General features: G+C 38.0%; 1 pseudogene; it reads left to right on the top strand.

Annotated features, from left to right (window-relative positions):
- The first annotated feature begins 2,429 nt into the window (after positions 1 to 2,429).
- On the top strand, positions 2,430 to 4,284 carry LOC127439751 (piggyBac transposable element-derived protein 4-like; annotated as a pseudogene).
- Positions 4,285 to 12,608: the final 8,324 nt, after the last annotated feature.

The raw sequence follows: 12,608 nt of genomic DNA, 5'->3' as shown, positions 1-12,608 counted from the left end.
CATCCTGACATCACTAATAAGCCACCACATGCACCCTTTCATTCACTGTATGACCCCATAGTCTACTGCATCCCACTCCAAGTGAAGCCAGACCAGCCTATATTCGACGTGTATTTGTACATTAATGATATCACTAATCATGCAGGTAGTTGAGGAGAGGTGTGCTATTAGGTGAATTTCACCTGGATGATAAAACAAAACATTGAAGGAAAGGCCGAGTCATATAAAGGGATCAGAACATCATAGAGACTTGGGGGGCCATTTGGCCACCTAGAACACCCTAGCAACAGCATAGCAACACCCTGATATGGTGGTGGCGGGATTTGCATTGTTTCTTAAGAAAATGTAGTTCTTTTTTATTAATTTGTAGATTTGATAATATCTCTCTTTCCTTAAGAAGTCTTTCTGTCTGTGCTGTACATCCATGACATAAATTTTTTTTTTTCCTTCTCATTGTATCTGTTATGGTCTCTTTCTCTCTCTCTCTCCCTATACTCTCAATCTTTACCCATCTTTGGAGACTGCCTGTCTCCTTAAATTTCCGCTGCTTTCTCCATCTGACTCCACAGTCTCACTCCGCTCTCCCCACATTCTGGTCACTGGTTATATTTAGATGTTGCCATCCCAAAAAAGGTACTTCATACACCAGTGTGTGTGCTGATAAAACAAATCACACACACACACACACACATCCCACTGTGGCTACTGTAGCAAAACATTCACACACATGGACACCAAGCTCTGACAGATTCACAAACATGCAGGTGTGTGCCTGTGATAGTGTCCTGTAGAATTATCCACAATGTTTAAGCTTCATTCATGTACACACTCACGCACACACATACACCTTGGTGTGTTATATTTAGCAAGGAAAAGCAAACAGGGTGTTTCTGCTTTGGTCCCAATAAAGGTGTGACAGCCATTTTGTGTGGGAATCTATTTCCAGCACATCACAGCGCTGTGCATCTGATTTGTTAAATTTACCAAATGCACCGAAAAACACAAATAATGTGCATGCTAAATATATAAAAATGCAACTCTTATATGCTCTGAAACCACCAGTATTGACATTTCCATTTTTGTTCAAAAACTTCACAAAGAATATTAATGGCAGTTACAAAGACAGGAAGGCTAACTCAGAATAATTAGCTAAAACAGGCCTCACAAATTCATGCATTTCAGCACCACAGGAAATTAGCAACTGTTAAAAAAAACACATACAGTACATTATAATGATTGCTGAGATCAGATATTTGGTTGATTAATGTTAATGGCGCAGAAATTGATGGATAGCACATAAATTCATTTGCTCTAATTTACTTTGCCGGCTATTAAACTACATGTGGAGAGATGGGGTGGCTCAGGGTTTTTACCTGTGGTCTGTCTGTCAAGGAAGTGACTCGTCTTTTGAATCAGTTCACCAAAGTGTTTCATTTACAACTGGTGAACTGATTCAAAAGAGGTGTCCTGTAACTGTATGTGGCGACAACTGAGTGTCTTTTATGAGAGTCATTGAATTAACGATTTGTTAAAAAGCACAGAGTAGTTTACGACCAAAAGAATGGAAGTGAACAAGAACTATCGTTCACTTTAAAGAATCATTCAAAATGACCGATTCGTACATGAATGAGACACTTTTATATGGAAGCTGGATCCAGCCATGTACTAAAAAATAAAAGGTAATTCTGACTTTTTTTCCTTGCAATTTCGAGAAATAAAATCACAATTGAGTGATTTAAACCCGCAACTCGGAATTGTGACTATTTCTCTCAATTTCGACTTTATAATTCACAATTGCGAGATATAAATCGAAGTTGTGAGTTATTATCACGCAATTGCTAGTTTATATCACGAAATTGCGACTTTATTTTTGCATTTGCAATGGCATTTCTTGTCATTGTGTCATGTTCTCTCGATGCGACAATCTTACAAATATATCATTAGCACAGTTAACCCTTGTGTTGTCATAAGGGTCAAAAATGACCCGCCACTATGTTTACCAGCAGAGAAAACCAGCTAAATTATTTTTTTTCAACTTGAAATTTGATGACTTTTCCTAGAGTGACCCCAACATTAGAAAAAGTGAAACATTGCCTTTGTTCATATTTCCATGAAAGCTGTACACCACCAGGGTACAAAGATTGTCTTAGGGTCATTTTTGACCCAGCAGTTATAAAATCATTTACACACCACAAAAACCACAAAGAGACACACACACACACACACACACACACACACACACACACACACACACACACACAATGAGAAATTGAGATTATGTGTGCTACTGATTGAACTCAGACAAAACTAAAACTTTCTTGTGCATGTGCAGCATCTCCCCTCCACGACCCAACACATGACTCAAGTTCACAGACAAAATAAACTACATTTCAGATAAAATAAACATTTCTTGAAAGCATTATTTACTAATGGGAATGCAGTCAGAGGCCATAAAGGTGCTGCAAATGACAGTACCCCCTGTTCTCTCTTTGCTGAAGCCATGAGTGCACATTCAGTGCCCGACAGGTAGTAGATCTGATTTTTTCAGATGTCCAGGAGGAACAAGAGAACAATGATTTAGAAGAGGAGGAGATATGGGGAAGAAGATGGGGAAGAATACAACCCAGAGCACAATGCATCATCTTCAGATAAAGAAGAAATCCCCCAAGCTGAAAGAGTGACATTTTTGTCAAAGAACAGCAAAATAACATGGTCCTTGTCACCATATGACAACCAGGGCAGGATGGCAGCACAAAAAATCATAAGGATGACCCCAGGGCCCACAAGACATGCAGTTGCCCTTGCCCAGGACATCGCCTCAACATTCTACATGTTCATCACACCAGCCATCGAAAAAATAATCCTAGAGATGACAAATTTGGAGAGTTTCTGTAAATAAGGAGACAACTGGAAAAGAATGGATGAGATTGACCTACATGCCTACATAGGGCTGCTAATCTTAGCGGGTGTGTATAGGTCCCAAGGCGAGGCTACATGTAGTCTCTGGGATGCAGAGAGTGGAAGGGCGATTTTCCGTGTCACGATGCCACTGAAAGTCTTTCACACTTTCTCAAAAATGCTACGATTTGATATCCGTGAGTCAAGACCTGCAAGACGTGTGAGAGACAAACTGGCGGCCATAAGAGAGGTCTGGGAGAAGTGGGTGGAGCATCTGCCATACCTCTGCAACTGGTTCCATTCAGAGGTACATTTTTATTTTCATATCTGTAATGTAAGTGATTTTCACTGTTAATATTATTATGTATTGCTGTAATATCATTGATTTATGTGATTGTTTTCTGTGACACTGATACTAATTACTGATAGTAATCTCTTTTGTCAAAAGGTCGCTGTCCTTTCCAGCAGTATATGCCCAGCAAGCCAGCAAAGTTTGGCATCAAGATATGGGTGGCCTGTGATGCACAAGCCTGCTATGCTTGGAAGATGCAAGTCTACACAGGGAAGCCGACCAGTAGAGGCCCAGAGAAGAACCAGGGGATGCGGATTGTGCTTGATGTGACAGATGGACTGAGGGGGCACAATGTCACATGTGACAATTTCTTTACCTCTTATGATCTCAGCCAGCAGCTCCTGAAGTGGAAGATCACCATGGTTGGCACAGTTAGAAAGAACAAGCCTGAGCTCCCCCTGCACTCCTCGCAACAAGGGGGAGAGAAGCCTTCTCATCAAAGTTTGCCTTCACCCCCACCACCACTCTAGTTTCTTACCTTCCAAAGAGGAACAAGAATGTGGTCCTCCTGAGCACACTGCACAAAATGGCTGAGATCAGTGATCGTGAGGACAGGAAGCCAGCCATCATCCTGGACTACAACCACAACAAAGGAGGCATGGACAACCTGGACAAGGTGATTAGAACTTACAGCTGCAGGACGATGACTGCCCGCTGGCCCCTGGTCATCTTCCATAACATCATTGATGTGTCCTCATACAATGCCTTCGTGATATGGAACAAGATCAACCCTACCTGGATGCTTGATAAGCGGAACAAGAGGAGGGTGTTCCTGGAGCAGCAGGGAAAGGCACTTGTAACCCCACAAATTCAAAGAAGGAAGTGTTCGCACAGCAGCCTCTGCAGCGCTTGTGAAAGCTGTTCAGGGGGCTGAATCTTGTCCTGATACACCTGAGGCTGCAGCTGGGGCAGGCAAAAGGAGGAGATGCCAATTCTGCCCCTCAAAGAAACACTGTAAATCAAATACTATGTGCTGCACATGTGAGAAATACATCTGCAAAGTCCATGTGCACACACTGTCCTACATGTGCTAATTAGAGTTGATTGATTTATGTTCTTCACGTTTTTGTTTTGTATCTATTATCTTATTTTATTCTTATTTATTGTTGTTGTTTATACACCTTGTGGGTGGGGGCAATGGTTCGAAAAATGGGAGAAGAGCAGTATTTTGTAGTTGAATTCCTCATTGTACAGTATATAAGAATATTTCACTATGTTGCCAAAAAAGTTCAAGACTGTTATTGTTTCCCCTCAATAAAATGCATTCAAAACTACTTTCTGCACATTTCTGCTACTTTCTTAGGCTATACAAGTGCTATCTCTTGCTAAACAATTAATGTTTACACCTATGCAGTACCTTTAGCAATAATACTAATAATAATAAACCTCTACTTTAGTAAAGAAAACAATTATGACAGGTGTGTTGTAATAAAAACGAGTGGTGTCCACTGATTAAATGGAGTTTTTCTGCACTGTGAAGAGGTAAAACCCACATTTTCACAAAGTTTGTGATGAATGACAGGTTGTTTCTTCATGCAAAATAGATTTGGGGTTTAAAATTCAATTAAGCTGCTTTATTTTAGGGGTTTGGTGAAGGTGGGTCATTTTTGACCCTTAGGACAAGGGGAGTATACAGAATGTTAAGACTACACAAGGGTTAAGTTAAAGAGTATATAACCATATTATTCGGGCATAAAGCATTGAATTAAAACATTGCATTTTTGTAACTACAGAATAAAGCCAGACACGTGATGAGAAATGCCACTGCAAATGCAAAAATAAAGTTGCATTTTCATGATATAAACTCGCAATTTCGTGATATAAACTCGAAATTGTATGATAAAAACACACAATTGTGACTTTACTGTATATCTTGTAATTGCGAGAAATAGTCACAATTCCGAGTTTTTTATCATTCAGTTGCGAGTTTGTATCATGCAACTGTGACTTTATATCTCGCAATTGCAGGATTATTTCTCGAAATTGCGACTTAATATCTTTCAATTCAGAGAAAAAAAAAGTAATAATTGTGAGATAAAAAGTCAGAATTACCTCTTTTATTTTTTTTATTAATTGGATCCGGCTTGCATACTTCTAGGGTCTCAAGTAAAGAGAAAAAGATAGATAAAATATAGATTCACGTACATTACGCTAAATAATGAACCAGTGTTGTATGTTCTAATCTAAGGTGCCTTCAAATTAAAGTTTAAACTGAGTGTGTGGAACTAATAAGAAACTTACAAACCACACCCGACTATGACCAGCTATTTATTGACAGTGGATGATGGTTTAAGACTCTAACGGCTATTGAAATATTGGTGCGATGTGCTCGACAGGCTCAAGTGTCACATTAAATACAGTGAGCTGAAGTCATCATATTTTATGTATCGTGTGCTTAAAGTGTGAATAACATTACTTATATTCTTAAAGAAAAGATTGTAAAGGGTGTTGGAATGCATGTCTTTCTCAGTGGATTTTGAAAGTGGAGATTGAAAAATCCATGGTTAGGTGACCAGAAACACCTGACCATTGCATCTGAGCTGGCCAGCTTGATAAAAGAATTGAAGGTAGTTGGCAGCCAGTGCATCAGCACATTTCTAATTGAATTTGAGAAGATCTTGGCTGCCAATGAAAGAACTAAGCATACAGTAGGTGAGAAATAAAAAATAAATAAAAAAACACCAGATTGGTTGCACTGGAAGGAATGTATAGCAGATTTACATTTATGCCTTTGGCATCCAACCTGGAGTCAAGTGCCTTGTTCAAGGACACAATGGTGATGGCTGTAGGGATTGAACCAGCAACCTTCTGATTAACAGTTATGTGCTTTAGCCCACTACACCACCACCACTCATTATGAGCAGATGTTGGTAGCTGAAAAGAAGGTAGTTTGCTGGATGAGCAGTTTAGAAGACTAGAAGATATGGAAGGGTGTTACAGTTGCAATCGAAATTATTCAACCTCCCTGACCAGCAATACATTCTGGTGATGTGAATTAAAACACAAACTAAAACCTCAGTAAACAAAGTAAGTTTTTAATACACATTTGAGTGATTTTGAAAACAAAGAGTTCAGTTTAACCAAATCTTAAAATAAAAAAAAGAACTAATTCTCTCTCTAATTCTCTTGTGGAGCATCCTTTATCCTTAATAACAGCAAATAAATGATTCAGGTAAGTGTTCTCAGGCTTCGGACACCTCTCTATTAGAATTTGTACACATTTCACAGCTCATTGACATTCTTTGGTTTCTGTGCTGCCACTGCTTCCTTGAAATCCCAACAAAGGTTTGCAATGGGATTTTAATGATGGACTGAAAGGGCCATTTAAGGACATTCCACGACCTATCCCTGAACCAGATTTTGGACAACTTGGATGTATCCTTGGTGTTATTGTCTTGCTGGAAAGTCCAGTGATCACCGAGCTTCAATTTACACACTGAAGGCATCAAATTTTTCATGCCAAAATGGCCTGATACATGAAAGGTATTCTATTTGCATAGAAATACATTTTTGCTTACAACGCTAAACTTAAATAAGTACCATCGCAAATTGATGACTGTTTTAAAAACAAAATTATTACTTGTATAGCCTTACATATTTAAGAAACAGCTACATGCAATAGGGGCTGAATAATTATGACAAGGCTGTATTTTAAAAAAATATCCTGCTATTTACAAATATTAGGTTATATACAGTTGTGCTCAAAAGTTTGCATACCCTGGCAGAAATTGTGAAATTTTGGCATTGATTTTGAAAATATGACTAATCATGCAAAAAAAAAAAAAAAAAAAAATAAAAAATGTCTTTTATTTAAGGATAGTGATCATATGAAGCCATTTATTATCACATAGTTGTTTGGCTCCTTTTTAAATCATAATGATAACAGAAATCACCCAAATGGCCCTGATCAAAAGTGTACACACCCTTGAATGTTTGGCCTTGTTACAGACACACAGATTTAAATGGCAATTAAAGGTTAATTTCCCACACCTGTGGCTTTTTAAATTGCAATTAGTGTCTGTGTATAAATAGTCAATGAGTTTGTTAGCTCTCACATGGATGCATTGAGCAGGCTAGATACTGAGCCTTGGGGAGCAGAAAAGAACTGCCAAAAGACCTGCATAACAAGGTAATGGAACTTTATAAAGATGGAAAAGGATATAAAAAGATATCCAAAGCCTTGAAAATGCCAGTCAGTTCTGTTCAATCACTTATTAAGAAGTGGAAAATTTGGGGATCTCGATACCAAGCCAAGGTCAGGTAGACCAAGAAAGGTTTCAGCCACAACTGCCAGAAGAATTGTTCGGGATACAAAGAAAAACCCACAGGTAACCTCAGGAGAAATACAGGCTGCTCTGGAAAAAGACAGTGTGGTTGTTTCAAGGAGCAGTAAAGGGGGGTAAAGGCTAATGCCTTATTTAAACAAGGAATGAAATAGAAGGAACTGTGTGAGTGAACAGAGCTGGAATGAATAGAGTTTGTACATGTCCTCTTATTTGACTATCATCTGTTGTCATACGGATTCGAACGAGTTGGCTAAATTAAGTTAGGTTGTACGAATTCGTACGACTTTTACAACAGCCAATTAGGTGACATGCGACAGTTATTTTCTTCATACACAACACACTCTTTCAACAACTCCCACCTGGACGCAGTGTGTCTTTGGGGGTCTACGGAAGCTTCATGAGCGCTATTTCCATGAGGGAAATGATCAGATTTATTTGATTCAATCAAAGTATTTTTATCCCGCCTGGAAGCCCGGCTTCTCTATATGATGATTGGGCGAACTCAAACACTGTAATTCAGTAGTTGTAGAGTGATCGGCGGTGCAGAAGAAATTGATTGCGGTTTATGTAACTCAATTAGTGTTTATAAATCTTTGCTTTTGCCATTAGCATATTTATGTTGTAAATAAAAATGTAAATATAACTTCTGTATTCACTAGTTCACGCCCTCCCCCCCAAAAAAAACACCACTGGTATGCATGCATCATAATACATGGAATACAGTTTAAAATGTGTTTAAAGGTTACATCAGCAAAGAGTCCATTTTTAAATTACGTAATTCTTTTAATATTGTTTGTTAACTTTTCAGATCTATCTACTCCATTATTCAATAAGGAGCACTCCTCCTTAATACTGCTCAATGCTATTATAATTTGTAATCGAACTTACTGAACACATCAGCTATATTTTTAAAACCTACAAACCAGAGCCATGGTACCAAGCTGTTATTCCTTGTCATTGTTCCTTAGGAACCTGCATAGAGAACATACAGAAATTATATCATATTCATCAACAAAAGTGCATGATCACAAAGTGAGAATACCAGGCATTCCAAGAAATTAGATTTACAAATATAAATACAGCACAGATAAGGTTTAGCATGTGCTGCAGCCATTGATCACATGAAAGTCAGTCCATCCTCTTTCATATTATGTGGACACGAGTGAATCCCAGCTTATTTCTAATAATGAGATCTAAAGTTGTCGTTTAACAGTTACAGGGCTATTAAGAGACAAATAGTTAGCCTCATTTGATGATGTAATCAATAAGTTACACAGTAGTTACACATACCTGAAGCTGAAGATACTGTTGAAGTGCTTGTGCAGTTGTACTTATTTTTTTCGAAAATACTTTTGAAATGTCCATTTCAATATTCTAATAAATCTCCTCACCAAGACAAGTGCACACCTATGAACCGTCTGTCTAAAGTAATCAAGGTAATTACATCCAAAAGTTCCAATCTCACTGGCTGGATCGTGTGTAACTTATAGACGATTGGCCAGTTTACATGTCAGTCAGTACTACTTGTCTGAGTGGGCGGTTCTTGTCAGGAGTGAATGAACGTAAAAGGAGACACTGTTTGATGCGCAGAGTGCAGAGTTACGGTTCTAATGGATTTTATTTTACTGCTCACATGAAAACTCAGTGATGAGTACAGGGTAGTAAAAACATTCAGGGCTTTTCCTAAAAATTTGGGACTTAAGCCTGGTAAGCCCATCCCTAGCACAGCCCCTGTCGATGGGGTTGAATTCAATTTCAGTATTCAGCCGTATTAGCCGACAGAGCCTAGTAGGCCTCTGCACACAAAGGCAGTGTTCTCCCCCCTCATGAGAGAGGGAAGCAATTTGTCATAGAGGACATTTTTGGCATGGCCAGGGACTGAGAGATTTCTCCTCTCCATGTTATTGCAGCATTAAACAGTGCAGAGAGAAAATGAGTTCAAAGAGAGATGTCAGTGTGTGAAGCTGAGTGACTGAGAAAGTTTGTGTGTTTTAGAAATTTTCTCCTGATTTTCCAGACAAACCTAAAGAAATCCACACTGTATCTATACTGAGAACAATCTGCAAAAGATTAGATCAGTGAGGCCACATGTAGCTAATGACCTTGACATGATATGTCCATTGTAACGGTGGCAGCCCATCAACTTTCAGAAAGAAAAAATAAAATTTCCTCTTTTATTTTATTTGTTCGGGTGCCAGACAGGCCTTTAATCCTGTCAATAAACAGACTCCAGATAGCTTATTTAAAACCACCAGTTACATGTTAAGGACTTGAAGGGAGGGAAAATCAAATTAAATTTGTAGGAAAACTCCAATTCATTTGCAAATTTATTTTAGAAAATCATCAAAATCACCTAACTAACACAGCAAAACATAACACTCGGCTTCAATCATCACGGGTCAAGACAGTCTTACATTTCACTTCAACACACCTCCATGGGGAACAAGACAAAAAAAAAAACACAAATACACAACGAAAAAAAAACTCTATAATGTACAGAACCACGACTTGAATATGAAGGCTGCAATGGCATTTCCTCACTGCCGATTTCGCTTACATTCATATACTTGGTCTCAGTCCCAACTGATCACAAACCCCCCCCCCAAAATAAAAAATAAAATATATGAGAAAAGAGAATAACTTCGTCAGAGTAAACCCATCAACTTATGGAATTTACAACTCGTTTTCACTTTCATACATTTTTACACGCTAAAGCAAAACAAGAAATATTAAGATTGCGTGTATATGTATGGGTGGCGTGTCTGTTTGTGTGACATGCGTGGCATGTGCATGTAATGTGGGTGAGTCGAACTTGTACCCGGTGCCGCTGGTCTTCAGTTGGAGACTGAGGTAAGTAACAGGAGCTTCGTTCACAGCACAGACCAGGGGAACAGTCAATGAGGCATAATCCAAGCACGCACCTCCACCGGCAGCCGAAATAGAGAGTTTGCGTCTTCGCCTCACAGCTGCACTCTCGATCACACCGACACGGCATCCAAACCCAAGAAAGCATAAACCACACAATCTGGTCACTGCTCGCTTCCTTCACTTCACTCTTCTCTTCCAAGCAGACTCATTTCTCGCACCGTAGCACGCAACTTCACCCACCTTCCTCTAACAGACAGCACTCATCTCAGTAGCAACGACTTCTCTCACGTCACCAGTTCATTTCCGTCCTTCTCAACATGACAATATCCCTCTTTAAATAGTTAGTCACAAATTATCCATCTCTTCTAATTGGTCAACAGCGTAACAAAATAATCAAGTGGCTACCGGATTCCATTCTGCCACACCATGATAAGAGTAAGCATGTGCAATTCCTACTTTACATGAATACTAATATTGATGGTGATGATACATTTGTTTCTATGGAATAAAAGCTACACTGTAAAAATATCTGAAAAATGTATGGTAAAATACAGGCAGCTGTGGTGGAAGAATGCTGTTCTACAAACATTGGAAATTTGATTTTCAAAGGACAGATTGGTATCAAATATAACACCTAAGTTCTTCGCTGTAGAAGACGATGTAACAGTACATCCATCGAGAGTCAAATTATATTTTAGCAGCTTATTTTTAGAGGTTTTTGGTCCAATAATTAGTACCTCTGTTGTTGGAATTGAGTAAAAGGAAATTTCTGGCAATCCAATCTTTGAGTTAATTGATACACTTTGTTGGGTTTAGAAGAAATATAAAGTTGGGTATCGTTGGCATAACGGTGGAAACTTACTCTACGATTCCTGATAATATCTCCCAGGGAAGCATATATAAGGAGAAAAGCAGAGGCTATAAAAATGATACCTGTGGCACTCCATACTTAACCTTTGTTTAATTTGACAGCTCCTTGTTTACACATACAAAGTGGTAGTGGTCTGCTAAATAGCACCTTAACCATGCTAATGCAAGTCCACAAATGCCAACATAATTTTCAAGCCTATTCAAGAGAATGCTGTGATCTATGGTGTTGAAGGCATCACTTTTACTTGTTAAAAGTTTTTAAAAGTTTTAAGAATTAATTTGATTAGACACCATTTTGAGGATGAAATAAAATTAAACTTTAAAACATGGAATTCTGGAAAAATAATAATAAAAAAAAGGAAAAACATATTTGGGAAAAATTAAAACAGTAGGGCTTAAAAACACTTAAGCAATGCATGCTTAATTGAGAGGCACTTGAAGGAAACATGCATATCTTTTAATTTATTATTTACATTGAAATTTAACTTTAAATATGCTTAAGGAGTGTTCAATAGCACATTACCAAATCTGCACATTTTTTCTGTGGTATCGAAATTGGTATCGAGAACCGTGAAATTTAATTGGTATCAGTACCGACTACTGAAATTTTGGTACAGTGACAACACTATTTTTAACTATAGACCATTTCAAGGTTGTAAACTATAACAAAGGAATTAGAATGCTACTGATCCTTTAAAATAAGGCTCTGAATTAACTTATTTTCCAAAAGGACATCAAACGTTTAACTAAAGTGACTTATCCAGACATGTTGTAGATACTGAGAGTCTACGCTAGAAAGGCAATGAAATTTTATCGTAGTTTAATGCTCACAACTATTTCCTCAGCGGAAAGATCAGGAATATTATATTGCTCCTATTATAATCAGTTAAGCCATTCAATAAAGTTGTCAGCGTGACCTGTGGACAAGGTAAGGATTTCTTTTGTTAATTATAAAAATACTTGTCTCTTCTGCGCTAGCTTCTATACATTCTATAACCTTTACAATAAAGTTCCATTTGTTAACATTAGTTGCCTACATTACATAAGGAATAGTTAACCCAAAAATGAAAATTTGATGATAATTTACTCAACCTCAGGCCATCCAAGATGTATCTGAATTTCTTTCTTCATCAAAACAGAATTTAAGATTTTTAGGATTTCATTTCAGGCCTCCTCCTTCAAACAATGCAAGTGAATGTACGCCATTTTTTTGACGGTCCAAAATACATATTTAGGGTGCATCAAAATAATCCACACGACTCCAGTCGACAAATAAAGTTCTTCTGAACCCAAATGATTGATTATTTCTAGAAACAAAACAATACTTATCTACT

This window comes from Myxocyprinus asiaticus, chromosome 4 (genome assembly GCF_019703515.2).
Source record: "Myxocyprinus asiaticus isolate MX2 ecotype Aquarium Trade chromosome 4, UBuf_Myxa_2, whole genome shotgun sequence".
In the NCBI taxonomy this organism is placed as follows: domain Eukaryota; kingdom Metazoa; phylum Chordata; class Actinopteri; order Cypriniformes; family Catostomidae; genus Myxocyprinus; species Myxocyprinus asiaticus.
The sequence above is the reverse complement of the archived record's forward strand: the minus strand, read 5'-3'. Positions and strand labels throughout refer to the sequence as shown.